Source organism: Tympanuchus pallidicinctus, unplaced genomic scaffold (genome assembly GCF_026119805.1).
Source record: "Tympanuchus pallidicinctus isolate F22 unplaced genomic scaffold, pur_lepc_1.0 scaffold21, whole genome shotgun sequence".
NCBI lineage: Eukaryota > Metazoa > Chordata > Aves > Galliformes > Phasianidae > Tympanuchus > Tympanuchus pallidicinctus.
Genome location: NW_026294733.1, coordinates 2,583,753 through 2,601,730, shown reverse-complemented (window position 1 = coordinate 2,601,730; position 17,978 = coordinate 2,583,753). Strand labels below are relative to the sequence as shown.

The window sequence follows — 17,978 nt, the reverse complement described above, 5'->3', positions numbered from 1 at the left end:
TTCCCCATACATACGCCCCGTAAACACCTTTCTTTCCAGAGTCAGTCATACATTCATTTTTTACCACAATAACTCTTTGCTAAGATCCCATTCCCATAATAGAAAGGGAAAAAAATGAGTGACACCTCAAACAATATTTGATAGTCTAACAACAATTTCTAACTTCAAAGACTATCTACATAAAAGTTGAAGACTTTTGCTACAAAACCAAACCATTGGGAAATCATTTTCCATCTGACATCAATTCCCCAGCTACTAGAATGAAGTCTTTAACTAAAAGTGTAACTTTTACTAGAGGTTCTTTAACATTTTAATCTAAGCTGTAAGAAAGTCTGAGCATAGTTGGGTTCCACTGAGCGAGAATTCAAGAATATGGAGCTACTCCACAAATTAGAAAGGGATGGCCTTCATGGCCAGCTGGAAAGCATTTAGATACATGGCTGAGTGACACTGCTTTAATGTATTCGGGTATGGAAAGATTTGACTGATTAATCCCAAATCTTTATGAATGCAAAAATACAAGAGGTAAAACAAAAACTATCCCCAGCCCCCAAAATAATCATCCTGAAGGAAGGGAATGAATTTTTCACAGGTAAATCACTACAGCAAATGACTTCCACCATAGTGAACCCACTGGAGCAATCTGTACATGCAGGTATACAAATCGCATTCCCAAGAGTCAGCACTAAAAACAGAGACCTCTAAGGTTTGACAGTGGACAATTTTCCCTTTCCAGAGATACTGGCTGAGCCCCACAGACAGTATTGTTTTGTTTTTGTTTTTTTAAAGCCCTGCTTTCATTTCTAGCTGAAGAGGAGATTGCATGTCTAAGACATCAAGTTGTGACCTTGTGGTGAGTTAAATGGGTGAGCATGTTAAGAGGCTTGTAAATGTATCTGGACCTTTTTTTTTTCTCACCATCTGTTTCATACTTGGTATCTTGATAGATAGCTCAGCTTATTACCCACCACTAACGTCATCTCTGTGCAGAAGCCTTGTTATTTGAAATATGGGGTCTCTCCTTTGTGTAGCAGTGACTAAGGACATCAGAACCCACTTGAATTTGTTTTAAATGAATTAAATTGGTAACAGACAGCATTGCTGTGTACTGGTTTCCAAGTTACATGGTAGAAGTTTAAATGATTAAACCCATTTAATGTACGAACCAGGCACTCCCTATGGCAGAGAAGAGTCAGGTTTTCCAGTGAAACATTTGCCTGGTAGTTAACACTGTGCGGAGGTATGCAGATGCTTTTGCCAGGGGAAAAGTGAAATAATTGATGCAGCTGAAAATGACCTTGATCTTGAAGTCATTACCTCATTCCTTGAAATATCTGAAAATACAATGACAGAAGCAAGGGCCTGAGTGACTACCGTGACTTTTACTTTGTCCTGAGTACCAGTGTGACATGGGTACATGCCAACAATAAATCATTTCCCTGGAATACACAACAGTAAAAAGCTGGGGTCATGTTTTCAAGCTGGCTTCTCTTTTTTTTCCCCTCTTTCTTTTTTCCTTTTTTTTTTTTCTAATCTGTTGGTTTTGTGTCTCTACAGACTTCACATGACGTCCTCCTGTCTGCCTACGTCTATTTTATAGATTAATGGTACCTGTAACTACTCAGCTGAAAGGTAAAATAATGGCAGGGGTGATGAAACTGCATGCTCCATGACATAGGAGGGTGACTCATGGGGTCAGGAATGAATTCCTGCCTTCCAGCACTGGCAGAGCCTTGTATTGCTACTGAAAACTGAAGTACTATGCATGCTGAACAGGCAGCAACACACCTGGAGGTGCACAGAAGACCAGAAGGTCCTCTGGGTTTACCTGCTTCCCAGACAGGAGGGACAGCTACCACAGATACCACATACCACAGATCTCACTCCTGCAGCCTGTGGGCTTCTCTTCAGTACCAAGAAAGGCAACTTGTGCCTTATCAGAAAGCACAGGTTTCCCACCCAACATGTCAGATGGCAGCTATATTTACAAATCAAGTTAGGTAAAGGATGATGGACCTGTGTCTTTTCACTTTGCATGCAAGCACACAAAGAGCAGATGGGAATATGCTAGCCCAAAGAGAAAGAAGGTGTTTTAAATGTAGTGGAAAGTTGAACAACAAACATAGTTGTGACCAAACACCGTCTGCCAAACGTTGAAAGACTTGATTCATGCAGCAAAATGTCACACCAAGCAGTTTTGCTGCAGCCAGCTGCCACAGGCAAAGCAATCTGTGTCTAAAACTCCACTGGGTCGGCAGGTTATGGGAGGAGCTCTTAGCCCAGGAGGAACCTGAGAATCACAGGTTTACACAACAACTTTACATTTGAGAAAGCTCCTTCATACCAAGCACATGAACTGGATCCAAACTCAGGCTTCTTGTGCAACAAAAGCACATGTCGTGGACTAAGGAATGGAAGCCAGGAAACTCCAGTGGTTTTGGTGGAATTTCACCTCCTGCAGGACAGCCCATGGCTCTGGGAGGCAACACCATAGTTTCATCCTTCCATCTCTGTCCTTCTGTCTTCCCCCTTTGCAGCCTATCACAGCTAACACTGGGAAGGTATCCGGAGCTGGGAAAGATGTGATGTCTTCAATGTGTCATTTTTTACTGATACAGAAATGTGTTTTTCTAAATTTAAATTAAATACACATCAAAGTGTTACAAACACTTACTTGTGTTACAAAAGATGGTTAAGTGTTGGCAGGATAGCTATATCCTGTACCCACCAAAGTCAAATTCGATTTCTCATAAATCCTGCCTGGATTAATTTTAATTTAATTTTATGTAAACAGTGCCTCATAACAGTGGCAGCAGACCTCACGAAAGAACTAGAGGTTCTGTTTCCCAAACCAAACACAGCCCAGATCTCTCAACTCAACCAAGGTTTGAGCACAGATCTGGATTTACTCAGAGTTCAATTTGGAATCCAACTTTATAATCAATTCTTCGTTGTTTAAATCAATGCTGCTGATATAATGCATCAGAGAACCTATCCCCTTGATGGAGGATTTTAAAATGCTGTATTTTATGGCTATGTCATCACCAGGCATTTGTGGCTTTAAAACATTTGTGAAATAGGCTTTTCTGGTAAAATCTTGTGTGGTCCATTAAACATACAATACACAGCAGAGGAAATACTTGATTATGCTTACACACTTTTCTCTGTTTCTGGTAATAATCCAAATGAATACAGTTTTGCCACATGGTTATCGGTTCCTAAGATGGCTTCTGAACTTTGTAATGTTCTGCCTTGCAATTGACAGGTTAGCTCAGACTATATTAGCTTAGAGCCAGCCTCAACAAATATCTTGTTTTTTCTCATGATATTACCATTAAAGCTAATTTCTAGGAATTCCATTCAAAGGCAGCCATGCAAACAGGCCTTTAACATATTGCATATATACGAACGCCTTTGCAGCCCTCCCATATGTACATCTTGTTTGCTTGCATGCTATACACAAAACACATGTGGAATCTATAACCATAACAAACAGGATCATTAACTGAAAAATTAATCAAGCTCATGCAAATTGAGGGAATTTGCACCATTAGTTCTATTAGAACTCAGCGAAGTGTCTACATAACTTAATACTTTCCTTCAAATCTCACTACAGGAATCCAACAGTTCTTAGCTGGCAGCACTGAAAGTGTCATTTTTGTTAGGATATGGATAAATAAAACAAGGATTTCTAAAGCAGATGTATAAATAAAGTGACATACATTTTTGTACTTCATTCTGTGTTACGAAGCACAGCTCCTTAACACATGCCACTGAACAAAAAAATCTACAGGTCATCAACTGCAACATACACAGCTCAAAATACAAGACATCTGTTAAGAGATTAAAGTATATAAAAAAGTAACACTCCACAAATAGAAACTCCTCCATTTTAATTGAGCGAATCTCCTCAATGTTGCTTCCTCAATTCTAGACATTGCCTGAAAGATTTGCCACATTCTTTATTAACAAAGTGACCAGACTGAAGAAGGGATATTTGTATGAATTTAACAAAAACTCAGAATTATTACTTGGTATTCTGAACAGCAAGGGGGTCAGTATCTTGAAAGCTGAGGATGGAGACAAGTTGGGTCATCTAACACAATTCCCTGGAACAGCAAGGAAGCCCATCTTTGACATGTTTAGTAAATCCAAACAGCCAACCCATCATTATTTCCTTACCGCAAAATTCAGATCTCCAGTACCAAGCAGAAGACCAGAAGCCATAAATTTAGCACACCATAAGATGGGAACAGGAGAAAGCCCAAGAGACTACCAACACGAAGGAAACAGGCTACACAGAACATGAGTTGTTTTTGCCATTTTCACAAATTCAAAGGATTCAGCATCTAGTCTTAACTGACTATCATGTTGTTTCTTCATACATCCTATTGCATTCAAAGTAATTAAACACAACAAAAAAACACGTTTCCAGTACCCATCACAGATACCTACTGGAGCTCTTGAAGTACACAGAAGAAAGCATGCAGCAATTTAGAAGAAGAAACAAAAAATGCAGTCTCTGGAAATTACTGGATTGAAGGAAAGGAAATAAGATTGCAGTGTTCAAAGTTAAACTCATCCTAACACAATCACTGGTGAAAATCACTGGAATATATGGGAAATCATTAACATAAGTGTTCTCAAAACTCAAAATTAAAACAATGGCACGGGTTGTTTTTTCTTAGTTTTCCTATAAGCAACAAATGCAATGAAACACAATTTCCCACCCACACCAAAATAATGTTTGGCTGAGCTCTATTTTTGGTGCAAATATTTCTCTGTTGAGACAGCTTGCTCATGTCCTCATCAGAGTCTTGGAACAATTTTCTGGCTCTAATGCATATTCACTGTGTCACCGTCAGTAAATCACATCATCTGCACGCCACAAATTAACATCTGTAAAATTGGGAAAGCCAACTCTTTTTAGAAAGTTGTTGTGAAGCTCAGTTAGTTCAACCACTAATTATTTTGTTTAAAGTTATTTGAAGATGTTTACAGCTACATGTGATTTTTGTAATCAGTAGTAGGTCTGTATTACTTGTGTAAGTAATGATCTCAATGTTTTAGTCCAATCTGAGCTAAGCAAAGTCAACGTAGCAGGGAGAAAGTTCGAACAGATTCCCGTGGGAATGGAAGGAAAGAGTTTGCATTTAAAAGAAAGGAAATCCAAATCCTCATTTGCCCTTACTCCATAACAAACCCCACCCAGGTTTGTACTTCTTCCAAAGCACATCTTGCCTGTATAATGTGACCATCATAAAAGATCATACCGTAACTGACAACGCAAAGAAAAATTGGAGTTTAACATTACCAGTGTTCTTGGATTTACTGACACTGATAAGTTTCAATCCCCAGGGGCCAGGCTGTATTGTTAACAACGAAGATGAGGAAGATAAAACTGAGACAATTATTCTGTACTTCATAGAAACCCGATCTAGAATTCCCTGATGCATCTATGTTTGCCTGACATGTCTCAGTGGCCAGCACTTGGGATATACATGCACTCATTTTTTACTGCCCCCCTTGGATAATTCTGCATTCTTGAAGATGCAGTCAGCAGCCAACCTTGAGCACTGGTACTGCTGGTGCAGGAAGTTCCTAAACATGAGGTCCAGGTGTCCCTTGCACACACACAGTCACATCATTACAGGGAAACCCACCCAGAATGTTAACTCTGAGCAAGTCCTATTTCTTGATGTGAACAGAATGTCAATCAGGATACATCATTAAAGACCTAAAACACTGACTCAAAGAGACTTGTCTCTCTAGGTTACTTAATAGTGATAAACTCATCCACAGGCAATTTTGAGCAGGGATCTGAGATCTCTGAATTATTTTCTTGTAGAGTTCTTCCTCTACTAGCAGTAAGAGTAGTCTCCTTGCAGGTACCATCTAGGATCAACTTCTGGATGATAAAAGAAGAAAAAAAACCCCACCAAAACAACAAAATCTGCTTAACCTCCATGCTGATGGCCTTGGTTATGACTGGAACAGGCTGGCATGAGGGGCAACCTTGTGATGTCTGCAAGGTCCTTCCCAAGCACAGCTGAGTCATAATCTTAAAGGAGGGGAAAAAAGCTTTGTCTCTTTTGTGTCCAGACATTTGCAGGTCCTGGCATCTCTGCAGGCTCACAACAGAAGACTTATCTTATTCATGCTGTAAAAGATCTGGAACCTGATGCTTGTCTTGGACACTCAGTCCTAACCCAGCAGGATTTCTCTCTGATGCTCTCTTTTCAAGACAAGTGTCAGCAGGTGATGAACTTTGCGTTCTTTCACTCCTACAGCTTCAGAGCCTGGCTATCTATTTCTGCAGAATTTATCAATGGTAAATGTCAAGCATTTTGGAGGTTTTTTTTTTCCACACCCATAGTTCTGGTGTCAGAGAACAAAGGAAAGAAGAATAATAGCCTTTTTCCCTTCCTTTATTTTTACAAGACTTTACACTGGAGTAATAGAGCAGTGCTGCTTGGTGCACAAACAATACTATGTAGCAGAGAAGATTCCAACATATTTGTGCGGCATCCTCTTGGCCTTGCCCACTGAGCTGTGCTGGCACATCTGAGAAATGTGTGTGATACAGCAATTGCACACCTTGCAGGGCTCAACTGCACTAAATAACTATTGTTAGCTTTTATGTTGATTTTACTGTTTGCATTAATTAGTTACACCTCATAAGGCAAAGGTCTTATCATCATACATTGTCAGATCTTCATTAGCTGAGCAGACTGCTTTCTCAGCTCAGAACACCTTCAGCAAGTGCTCTATGTTCACTGTGTAAGAGGTTACAGCAGGGATTACTGAAGTGCTGATGAATATTGTACTGTAAACCTGTCTCAGTGAACTAAGAGCTGGTATTGGCCTAACATGACCAGACAAAGCTGAGACTTAGAACAGCCTTGGCTAAAGTAAAGCAAATTATTTAGCATGAATAGCTTTAGCCCTCACGCCTGCATCTAAATCATTCATATCTTGTTCTGAGGATTTACTCCAATAACAAATGTACTCCTATGAACCATTTACCTTTATTCTGCCTTTCACTAATCCTTATACAGTGCCAGTTTCAAGAGCACTGAACTCCAAACACACACATAATGCTCTTTCAAAGTCCAGAGAAAAACTCACAGTTGACAGATCTCGGGCTTTCAGTAGAGCATAAGCACATCCTTAGAAGCTTGACTAATTCTAGATCACCTCACTAGTGAAGCTGTACAGCACAGGTTTCTCCTCTCCCAGTGAGTCACTCCCGTGGTGAATGACTGCATGCAGGAGCAGTGCCTCACCTCCCCTTGGGGACTCCAGGCTCTGCCCTCCTGCAGACCACCAGCACAAAGGCCAACCCAAACCACCAACCCCCTTCTCTCCTCACGCAACAACACATCCTCCTGTTCTCCCAGCAGTTGTGAAACAAATGCAAAAACACCTCGTTTGCACGGAAGCTCACTGGAAGAAGAACAAGAAGGGAACAGAAATATGATCAGATTGCTTATTCATTTGAACCAACACTTCTACTGGCACATCTACTGCTGCTCTGAGCAGCTGCCATGAAGTCCTTCTGCAAGCAATTTTTTTTTCAACTTAGATCCTGAAGACATCATAACTGATCACAGCCAACATAACACGTATCTTTTCCTGGAGGCTATCAGACAGCACTATCCCTAGACTGGTGCATCATGAAGGTAGAAACAGGATCCCTTTCCCAAGCTCTTCGTAATACTCCTTCTCTTTATTAAGAATGATTCCTCAGGAAGTACTCTACCTATTACCCACATGTTAATACCAGCTTAGGTTTCATTATGACTAAATGCCATTACAGTGAATTCCAAATGAATTATTCATTATTGGCTCCTTCTTTTAATGCCTTTGGCATGTGGCATGTTTTCCACAGTGCCTGCAAAATGTCTGTGGTAGGAAAATGCACCTAGGTGTCCCTGGCAGCTGGAAACTGAAAATCTAACTGTTTTGCTTTGCATACAATGAGGGAAGCTTAACATCTACTTACATCAGAGAAATCCTTTTTCTTCCCATAGTTACTTACCTTAAAGTCAATTCAGAATAGACTGGAGTGAAGGATGATACACCTAATCTGGTTTTTCAAGTGAGAGGTGTGGTTTTGCTTAAAAACAAAAGCAAATACCATCTTCATTACTCTACATCACAACTACTGCCAAAGAAAACGTCTCATATGCCATAAAAACTAAGAAAAATCCCCAAAAAATCCAATGCACTTCAGTTCTTTGACTGAAATTTCTAAAGGGGAAGGTCGCATTATTTCCCCATCTTTTTCCTCAGCCTGTTGTTAGTTTCCTAGGCAAGGAAACCTTCAGATGTGGTAATGGCCATCAGAGCAGAGGTAACGAGTAATTTAGCCAAGCTGTCACCTCCTCTTTTAGCTCAGCAAGAGTTTATTTTATTCATTTGCTTTCACACACACTCCTACTGGAGACTTATCCCAAGGAGGCAGCCATTTCCCAACCTGGTCATCCTCTACATAACACTACATCCTCTAGTCTTCTCTCCCCAAAAAATTGAGCTAAAAGGAACCGGCGGAGCCCAAAGTCCCTTCTTGCATGACAGCTGGAGACTTGCACTTGATGGGCCTAAAAAGAGAGGCTATATATATCTGAAAAAGATATTTTGTGTCTAACTCAAATGAGAACCTCCTGCTCCTCTTCTCCCTGTGCCTGAGAACATGGGCAGAAGACTGAACCTGGTGGTGCCAAAGGCCCATTTATCACAACGCTGTCTTTCACAACGGCCAGTAATGGGCATTTAGGAGAAAATATATCAGAAGTGAGGCAAGTATGAAATCCTCCATATCTTCTCCATTTCAAGTAATTTGTGGTTTAAGGACTTCCTGAGCTGCAGCCTACATCTACGTCATCTCATTTAATAGCCCTTTAGAGACCTTTGATTCCAATTCACTTTGTTGCTTTTTGAATTTCATACTTTCGATATCTGAAACATCCTGTGGCAATGAGTTCCGCAATTTAATTATGCATTGTGTGAAAAAGTGGGTTTCGTTTCTTTACAGCCTGTTGCACAATCATTTTATTTGGTACTGTTTCCTATTATGAGAAATAGCTAATAACCCTTCCCAACAATCACTTTTCCATTTCACTGCTCATTTTAGACTGGCAATGGACAGACAATACAGGAAAGTACAGAAATTGCCAACTGTAAACATGTGCAAAGGTTTGCAAGCAAGATCAGACAGAGGGAAGAGAAGTTACTTTGCATATAAGTAGGTTGCTCTGAAAGTAATGCCTCCTGTTTATTTCCATGGAAATGACAACAGATACAAAGAGCACAATAAGACTTTTCGACAAAGCAAATTCTCAGCAATGAAACATTACTTTTCAATATAATCGCCACAATTAGATATGCATTTTTTGCCAGCAATGAACAAGAGCCTGCATGTCATGCTTATAAACATCTGCACTGTTGCCACTGCTGAAACACATCGCTCAGAGCCTCACTGTGCTAACTTCCACTGTTTGGTCTCTACAACTGTTCAGCAAGCATCAATGAATGCCATTGGGTGCCACTTACTCTGCACAGAGGAATTCAATGCCATACCTTTGCTTCAAACAAAGTTCCACGTCAGATGCCATTGTGCCAGACTGCCCCTCTGCTGCCATCTGCCACACAGCAACATGTAATTGGATACTGGTGGGAAGGTTCACCCTCTACTGCCACAATACCAACACCCATCTCTGATATTGTATGCTAATACGATAAAGTAGAAGGCATTACTTTCAGAGCAGTCTTTATATAAATATATAAATGAACTGTTAGCATCTGCATAGGCTTAAAGCTGGATAAACATGAGAAAATACTATTCACTCCATATACCTTCCTCCCTGACCATATCTCAGGAACACGGAAAAAAAGCTGCTCCGGTCTTTAATAATACTTTCATTGAAACAAATGCTTCTGTAGTATCTGACACCCATCTTGTAAAAGTAGCAGTATTTGAAATCACGCTCATTAAAGTTTTCTTCCTAACAGTTAAAGTGTTCTCAATTGCTTTTCTGAATAAACACCATGCTGAAGTATTCATGCTATTCCCTTGCTGTAAGTATCATGGCAATGTTAACTAAATAAATATGCAAGAGTGAAAAAGTTTTTAAAAGAGACTCACTGTACGATTACTAGCTGTTGGTACTTGATGTAAAATATCTAACTTACAAAAGCACTCTGGCATGTTTTTGGACAAGCCTTATCAATAGCTCTAATGAGAAATGACTAACAAAGGACTTTTTGTACAAATGAGATGGTTGCAGACAGAAGGGAATTTATTCTGAAGGAAGAAGAATGAAGCCTAGTGTTCTCACTCACTGGCCCTTCACCTAGAGTTGTTTTACTGTTGTTTGTGTGTATCTTAAGTACTGTGATGAACAGCATACGCTATTACAAGAATGCTTTTTTCCTCTGACTTCTGTTCCCCATAACCAAGCACCACTGTCATTATCAGATGGCAAAAGCAAACTAATGATAAAATCCTAAATCCGTTTTCTTAAATAGTCTTTCGGAAAGCCTGCCTGTCATGTAAGTCAAAGGTGGGGACATATCATCAGGACACGTCTAGTTTCCAAAACCAAAGTAAAATGCAGCTGTACATAATCTCATCACTTAATTGAAATTTACAAATGCAGAAGTCTGTTCTCACTTTTTGAAAAGCCTGTTTGAGATAAGGTTAGAATAAAGCTAAGACTGATGTAGCAGCGAGTGCTGGGGAGTGACGTTTTGTTCATCTGAAGGTAAGGAGACTGAAGTCAACTCAGTGTTGAAGTGCTGTTTGTAACAGGCATAAGCTTGCCCTGAATCCAGGCAGTGCTGTTAAAACCTTTCCCCACATTGCAGCCAAGGGCCTGCAATAATTTACCCCATATACTGCAAAAGCACAGAAGAAACACTATGTTGACCATTTTGACTTGAAGCAGATTAACATCCACTGAAAGAGTCCCATAAACTTTACTGGCATTGGATCAGGTCCCTTAAAATCTCGCCCTCTCGCAGTCAGAATGAAGTGCTGTGACACAGGATACATAAGGTCACCAACAATTTATTAAAAGGTAAACATGTAAGAACGGCCAGGGTTCTCCTTTACTATCATGTCTCCTCACAGGGGCTAAAATCATTTGACAAGGGGAACTCTGTTACATACAGTGACGGCTGTACAGCAACTGGAAAAGAACAGCTGTAGGAAGCAGGGCTGCCTTAAGTTACGCCTGCCCATTGTACTACAGAAGCTACAGGCTCCACACAGAGTCTGTTCATCTAAAGATCTGTTTTCCCAGTGTGGCACAGCTGAAGCTCCTGCACTGGCCTTCAAATCCATCCATGCATTCACTACCCCGCTCCAGGCCTTGCTCTCACTGGAAGAGCCTTTCTCTGCTGCATGCAACAGCCAGGCCAGATGACATCATGCGATCTGCCCTCACTCAGCTTTCAGTGACAAAATGACCTCAGTGGTCTGCAAGGAAGCAGAATCCTTTCAGTTGGAGGAGTAATGAATGGCACTATCACATTATCGAGCTGCTTCTACTTTCATTTCTGTGGGAAAAAGAAATAAGAACTCTGCTAAATCCACACTCAAAGGGATGTGAAACCAATTAGTAGCCTGGCTCAGCACCCGTAAAGTTGCTGTCTACACCATGAAATGTTATAAAACAAAACACAAAAGAAAAATCAAATCAATAAGGAACAGTCCATGCCAAGCAATAAGCCTGCAGGTGCTTGCAAGGTGCAAATTCAATATGAATAGTGGCACTTTTAGAAAACTAGCTATGACTGAGATGAAACCAAGCAGAACAGAAATTCAGGAGCAAGTGAGGATGCATTTTCAAAGTATGTCAGGATTTATTCTGTTCCTAAAATAACCCGACAGTTAATCCACCCTGCTGGCAGGTGCACGAGAGTAGGTGATTCCTTGCAACTATTCTCATTATACTTCTTCCCAGATGGGGATAGCAGTAAAGTGAGCAGGGGCAGAAGATGGAGATGGAGAGCCCATTTGCCTAACTTTCAATGTAACTGATCATGCAAAAACAGCGGGCCACTCAAGCAGAATTTCTTGAGTGAGGATGACATGTAGCATTGGTTCAAGTGTCTCTGCATGCACCATCTTCTGCAATGCACCTTCAGGAATTAAGGGTACATCATCTGCAGGAAGGTGGGATGATGGAGGCTTTGGTGCATGTGCACAACAACTTTCTCTCAAGTGGGAAATGAGTTGATCTGGCTCAAGAACGGAAAGAACTTCTAATTTTGAGTTCAATATGTTGCTTCTTATGAACATCACACCTTCCACTTCCCCTAGAATTCAGCCCTCTGCTAAAGAAGTTCTAAAGGGAAAAAAAAAAAACAGTAGCAGCTTTTCTGAATTAACTAAAATACTTCAGTTGCAATCTATTTCCATTTAGAATACTTGAAACAAAATGCTAAAAAAAAAATAGAAGTCACCTCAAAAATAGTATGTACTTTTGTGCCCTAATAAGTCAGTTTTAACACCATCGGAATTCCTCCAGCCTGTTTTTCTTCCCAAAACAAAGCTGCTTTGCTTCCAGAAGGTGCAGCAGCACCAATACACACAGAACCTGACATCAGTGCAATATGGCTTCTTCAGTACTTCTCCAGCCAGCTCCAGTAATCCACAGCAGGATGAGCTGGTCACATCTGTCAACCTCCTCCAACAATGTGGATGCTGGGACAAATTGTTTGTTTGGCTTTTTTTTTCCCCTCTATGTAGTGAATAATCCCTACAAAGTGTCACCATCCCAAGTCCATCGATACCATCCACCAACCCTGGAGGGAGGAGAATACAGAATAAGGCTGTTTTGTATTTTCTGATAAGGAAAAAAAGCAACCACATAATAAAAACACAAAAGCACTTCAGAGTGACTGTAGAGCAGATTGTGCTGCACATTCCCAAGCACTGGATTCCTGGAGGTAGGAAATTTAATCCATATTTATTTAATTATTTTAATTTTAAAAACCAAGCAATGACCTCAGAGTTGTGTTTATTATCAGCTCCAATGCACTTGTCACAGCTGTGGCTGAAAGGGAAGCCAGGGGAGGATTTGAAAATAAGAAGAATCCAAGAAATGTCTCCATTTCAAATGTCATTGTTTTTTTCTTCCTAATTAGAATACAGTTGGCCTTTCAGATGCCAAAGTTTCTGCATTAGTGGCTTTTAGCATGATGTCATTTTCCTGTCTATATGACCACAACACAGCCTTACCTCAAGTGTTTGCTAACAACAGAAAAATAACTGTGGAAACCTGTATGCAATTCTGCAACATCTGAATTAGTGCCACATTGCTAGCAGCCCCAGCTCAGGAGCAGACAGGCAGGACTGCTACAAGGGGATGTGTGCATTCACTCTGATACTCTCCAGAATGTGAGGCCCTGCCAAAAGTACCCAGCAAGTTCTTCTCAGAGACTTACACAGTTACCTGCTTCAGCTACCCATGTTTTATGCGCACATGTGAAATGGAGGTAGCTTGTCTTTTAAAACAAAACAGGCAGAAAAGAATTAGTAGACCAGATTTATTCCACTTACAACTACATTATGTTATTCCAGAGCCAAATTTCATCCATATGTGAATTGCAGCCTTTCAGTGACTTTAAGTACAAGCAATTTCTGGTTTGCTATCTCCCTCTCCCTCTTTCCAGTTGCCAAGCAAATAAAACCACTGGTAGTTGGTATTTGTATTAGAACTAGCATTGCTAAAGTTTTAAAGATCTAACTCAATTTCTTCAGGACAGTTCTTCAAACTATTTAAGAATGGTTCTCATTCCTTCAAGTCTCACTCAGAGCTTTGACTCAGAAGGAGAGTGTGAACACTAAACTAGAATGAAAGCACAAACAGTAACAGAAGTTAAAAGGCAATTTTGCTTCAATAGCAAGCCAGCAGCTGTTCAGCCTTCTTGTAAACTGCATGTGGATAACGTGGGTTTGGGTTACAGGTTACAGATAGCTTTGCTTTTTATCTCTGTGTCAGCAACTGGCTTGGCAGCAGCAGGTTTTTTAATGCTCAGTTTTCTTATGAAAATATTTCAATGAACTTGTTGGCTTGCCTTCTGATTTTTGGATCATCCACTATCATATGTGCTTAACAAGATTCCACCAGCCATCTCTGCTGATCCTGAGAACAACTCAATCCTCTTCTGCCATGTTCAAAGCTACACTGGAAAAGCCACATGGGGAGGTGCCCAGGGATGCTGCAGCCTGCCCAAGCACAACCCAATGGGTGGAAATTGTGTCATCTCCACTCAGCACTGAACCCAATGCACATCAGGTGCAAAAAGAGGCAGGTAAGGTTACAAGAAACCACATGCTCCCACTCTGCTCTTTCCCAGAACTCAAGGCACACACGCACACTTTATGTGTAACACTTCAATTATTATTTGACAAGCATCCCCAAAAGCCATCTTGCTGACCCTCCCTCAAGTCTCTGTGCCAAACTCATTCATACCAAAGTGATAATAGCTGACAGGAATCAGTTTGGTTTGGCTGAAAAGGCAGCATCTTAAGGAGAAAAAAAAAAATTGGTTTCAGAGGCCCACCCAAAAAATGCAAAGGCTGGACTCTGTCTGAGAGCACAACTTGGCCTCCTGTCTCCACTCCCACAAAAAAAGCTTGTAAATGTTATGCTCTTTGGGTTGTATTTTTTTTTCCCCCCTGCATTAAAAACTGAGTGAATTTAGTGCTTATAAAACCAAGGGGCTGATAGCAACTGGCTAGAACCAGATGTTAGGAAGACTGGAGCATATCATACAAACAGATCGTGCACACGTAACTCAGAAGTATGTAGCTGCATTACTTATTCTCAGTCAAGTTACCAAACAGATTGATTTCTGAGGCAACATAAAAACATTATGCTCAAATCTCAAGGTTTAGGAAGAAACAGGAGTAGGGGGGGAAGCTCAAGATATCTTTAAGTATCCAAAACTGTCTGCTGGCAAAGAAGAAATATATTCCCCATTCCCCATCCTTTGCAGTTTGATCTTTCCATGCCACCCCAACCAGAGTGCATGGAGCACTGAGAAGGGACACAAATGCAGTTGCTCAGCCCTGTGGGAGAGCAGCACACAGGACGAAATGACCTCCAGGGACACCCAGTCCCACATCCTCCTAACAAGAAACCATATGGAATACTTCAGCCACCACCATTCAGCTTGCACACAGATTCAAACACCTTTAGGAGGAACTGTGCCAGGAACAGGTGTCTGAAGAGCAGGTATCTCTTCTGACAGGACAAAGAAGGCAATGGATGCCATCTGCCAGGAAGACCTATGGAAAGACAGCCTTGTGTAGCTGGCTCTCAAGGAATTTGAGCTCTTTGTTTTGATGGGTTGAAGGTGTTTTTCCAAACAAAAACTGAATTGCACTGACTTAAAGTGTTTCAGTTTATATCTGTTTCTCCTTGAGATTTTTGTTAAAAAAATTAAGCAACCTAAAGTCTCCTTCTGCCTAGATTCCACATCTCCTGCTCCATTTAGTGTAATCCCTACAGGTCTCACATAAACACCAAGGCACCCCAAAGCTCAGTTTGGGGCTCTCAGGCCCCTCCTAACACCTTCATCCTTCCACAGCATTTCAGTGGGGTCTCATAGTTCACTGACAATAAAGGAAGTCTTCTCAAGCCTTTGCCCACCTTGCAGCCAGCCTTGCTGTGAGTCCCTACTGACCAGCAAATGACAGCACAAAGCCCAACACAGCCACAACTCAGCTTGTTACAGCTGCAGCTAATTTTCTCCTACACCTCCTTTCACAGACTTAAATTTGGAGTGCCCACATGCTCCAACTGAGCCCTTTGCACCCCACGGGCCCTGCACCACATCACAGGTGCACCAGCAACAGTGCACTATCTACCATTAGTATAATGCAATTATGTGCCAGCAGCACCTGAAGTCCTGGGCAGGGCAGGGATTCAATAGCAGACATCTGCTCAGGAAATCCTACATCTGTAATAACTATAACTGTGGTAACTTCAACCAGGAGAATTATTTTCCAGCTAGATCCAACAATCATTCCAGTCTGTAGGCAAGAGATCAACAAAACCTAGGACTTCATAACACAGCAGCAATGGGTTGTCAGCAGGCACACCCCTCTTTCAGGTCCACATTCAGGACACCACAACAGCCTTTTGTTTTCAGGCCACAAACCCATGCCACAAGGACTGCACTCATGTTCACTTTTACACACAGTCCACTCTCACCTTATGTGCTCTGTCTGAATTGTGGAAAGACAGGCTTCTTCAGTTGCCTATCCAGCACATACCTAGGATCCTGATCACAGGTTATTACGGAGAGCCTAGAAGAGAGAAGATGGGAAGTTAGCAGTAGCACTGAACACTGTGGTGGCGGAGGCAATTTTAACGCAGTGACTCAAACTCAGAAAGCAGAAAAGTTGCCATGTATTAAACTGTGAAGAGTTTACAAGATCTGAACATCTAAAATACAGCTCTGAGAAATTACTCCTTAAAGCAGGCAAGCAAGAGCATCACCGACAGAACCAGGGAATATTGCTTTCATGGGAAACACTCTGTGGGTGTGTTATAAGCTCTGCTCCTTGGCCTGTCACCACATTAGTTCTTATATTTCTCTTTTCTCATACTGAAGCACTGTCCTGTGATAGAGTAGAAATGCATTTACAGCTGAAATTACAAAAGTGGCCCATTATGTTCTTTAAGGTAGTAAAAAGGCTGCAGTTTGTCACAGCTGTCTGGAGCCCAGGACGCCCACACTTGGCAGAGCCGTGATCCTTCTCCCTCTCCCCCCTCTCAGGCTGAATTTGTGTATGTGTGCACACAGATTAAGGCTATGTACAAACAGCTCTTTAATGTGTTCTAAGACAAAAACAAAATGGCGCTCCAGTGAGGCAAGAGGTCAGAGCATTCCTGAGCACTTATTTCAGAGTGGCTCCCATTCAGTTCCCGCTTCCTGGCTTCCCACAGCAGTTACACCTATCTCCCAGGGCAGGGGGCTGCAATGGGTCACCTCAGAGGCTTTTTTCCAGAGGCACAAAGCCTCAGCACAGCCATCAAGAAAGCTGCAAAGATATGGGAGAAGGGCAACCGACCTTTAGGATAGGGCAAACCATTACAGCCTAGCTCAGAAGCCCAGGAAGCCCAGCCCCACATTACTCCAAGACAACCCCTTCCCATTGAAACTTCCCAAACCCAATACAGAAATGTGCCAGCCCCTCACCTCTTCTGCAGTTCCACTGTTGGAAAAGGAATTTAACAACAGGTAGCATATTCTACACTCCTGCACCTAAGCAGAAGCAAAACCTCTCAACCAGAAAACCACCCCCAGCAACACATCCTAAGTGCCAGCTCCCCTTCTGCTCCTCCCCCCAAGCCTTTATATGGTCAGGTTGCTCAGCTGCCAGTTTGATTGGGTCCTTGGCAACCAAAATGAGGAAGCCCAGCCTGGGCCCCACCCACTCCAATCATTTTAATTGTGCCCTCCATTCCCCCCAGGTGTGTTGAGGTTCTTTGTGGGTGTTGGTGCAGAGGGCTGGTGGCAGGCTGTATGAAACAAGCTATGTTGTGGCAGTTCTGGAGCTTCTGCTTCACACCCTTCCTTACAAAAGGGGCTGCAGGAGGCTCAGGTTGCAGCCTGGTGCAGCTCCTGCAGTTAACATGCCAGCATCCCTCTTTCAAAATGGGTTTCTGAAGGGCAGATCTCAGGTCTGAGCAGAGGTTCAGCTGGCCAGGCATTTACCAGCAAGTAAATGCAGCGTGTAAAGTCTTACCAGCCCTTCTTCTGCAGCTGAGCCCTTACACGGACCCTGAAAACGCTGAGAAGGATTTGCAGGGGTGGGAGAAATCCTAATCCAATCACTGCAAATTACAGCCTGTGAGAAGGTTTGGCTTAGGTTTGAGTTTCAGGGTGATACAGTATTAAATCATCCGCATCCCGTTAATGCTTTCTGAGCTAGGTGGGAAGACAAAGCAGTT

The 17,978-nt window shown here is 41.8% G+C and overlaps 1 long non-coding RNA gene across 1 annotated transcript in view; it reads right to left on the bottom strand.

The window, feature by feature from the left end:
- Positions 1-17,371, bottom strand: part of LOC128081525 (uncharacterized) — an 89,982-nt gene extending 72,611 nt beyond the window's left edge. Inside the window, exons 1-2 of the long non-coding RNA XR_008207214.1 lie at positions 17,224-17,371; positions 16,233-16,327 (exon numbers count right to left, since the gene is read on the bottom strand). This is a non-coding gene — a long non-coding RNA (uncharacterized LOC128081525). The remainder of the gene's footprint in view (positions 1-16,232; positions 16,328-17,223) is intronic.
- Positions 17,372-17,978: the final 607 nt, after the last annotated feature.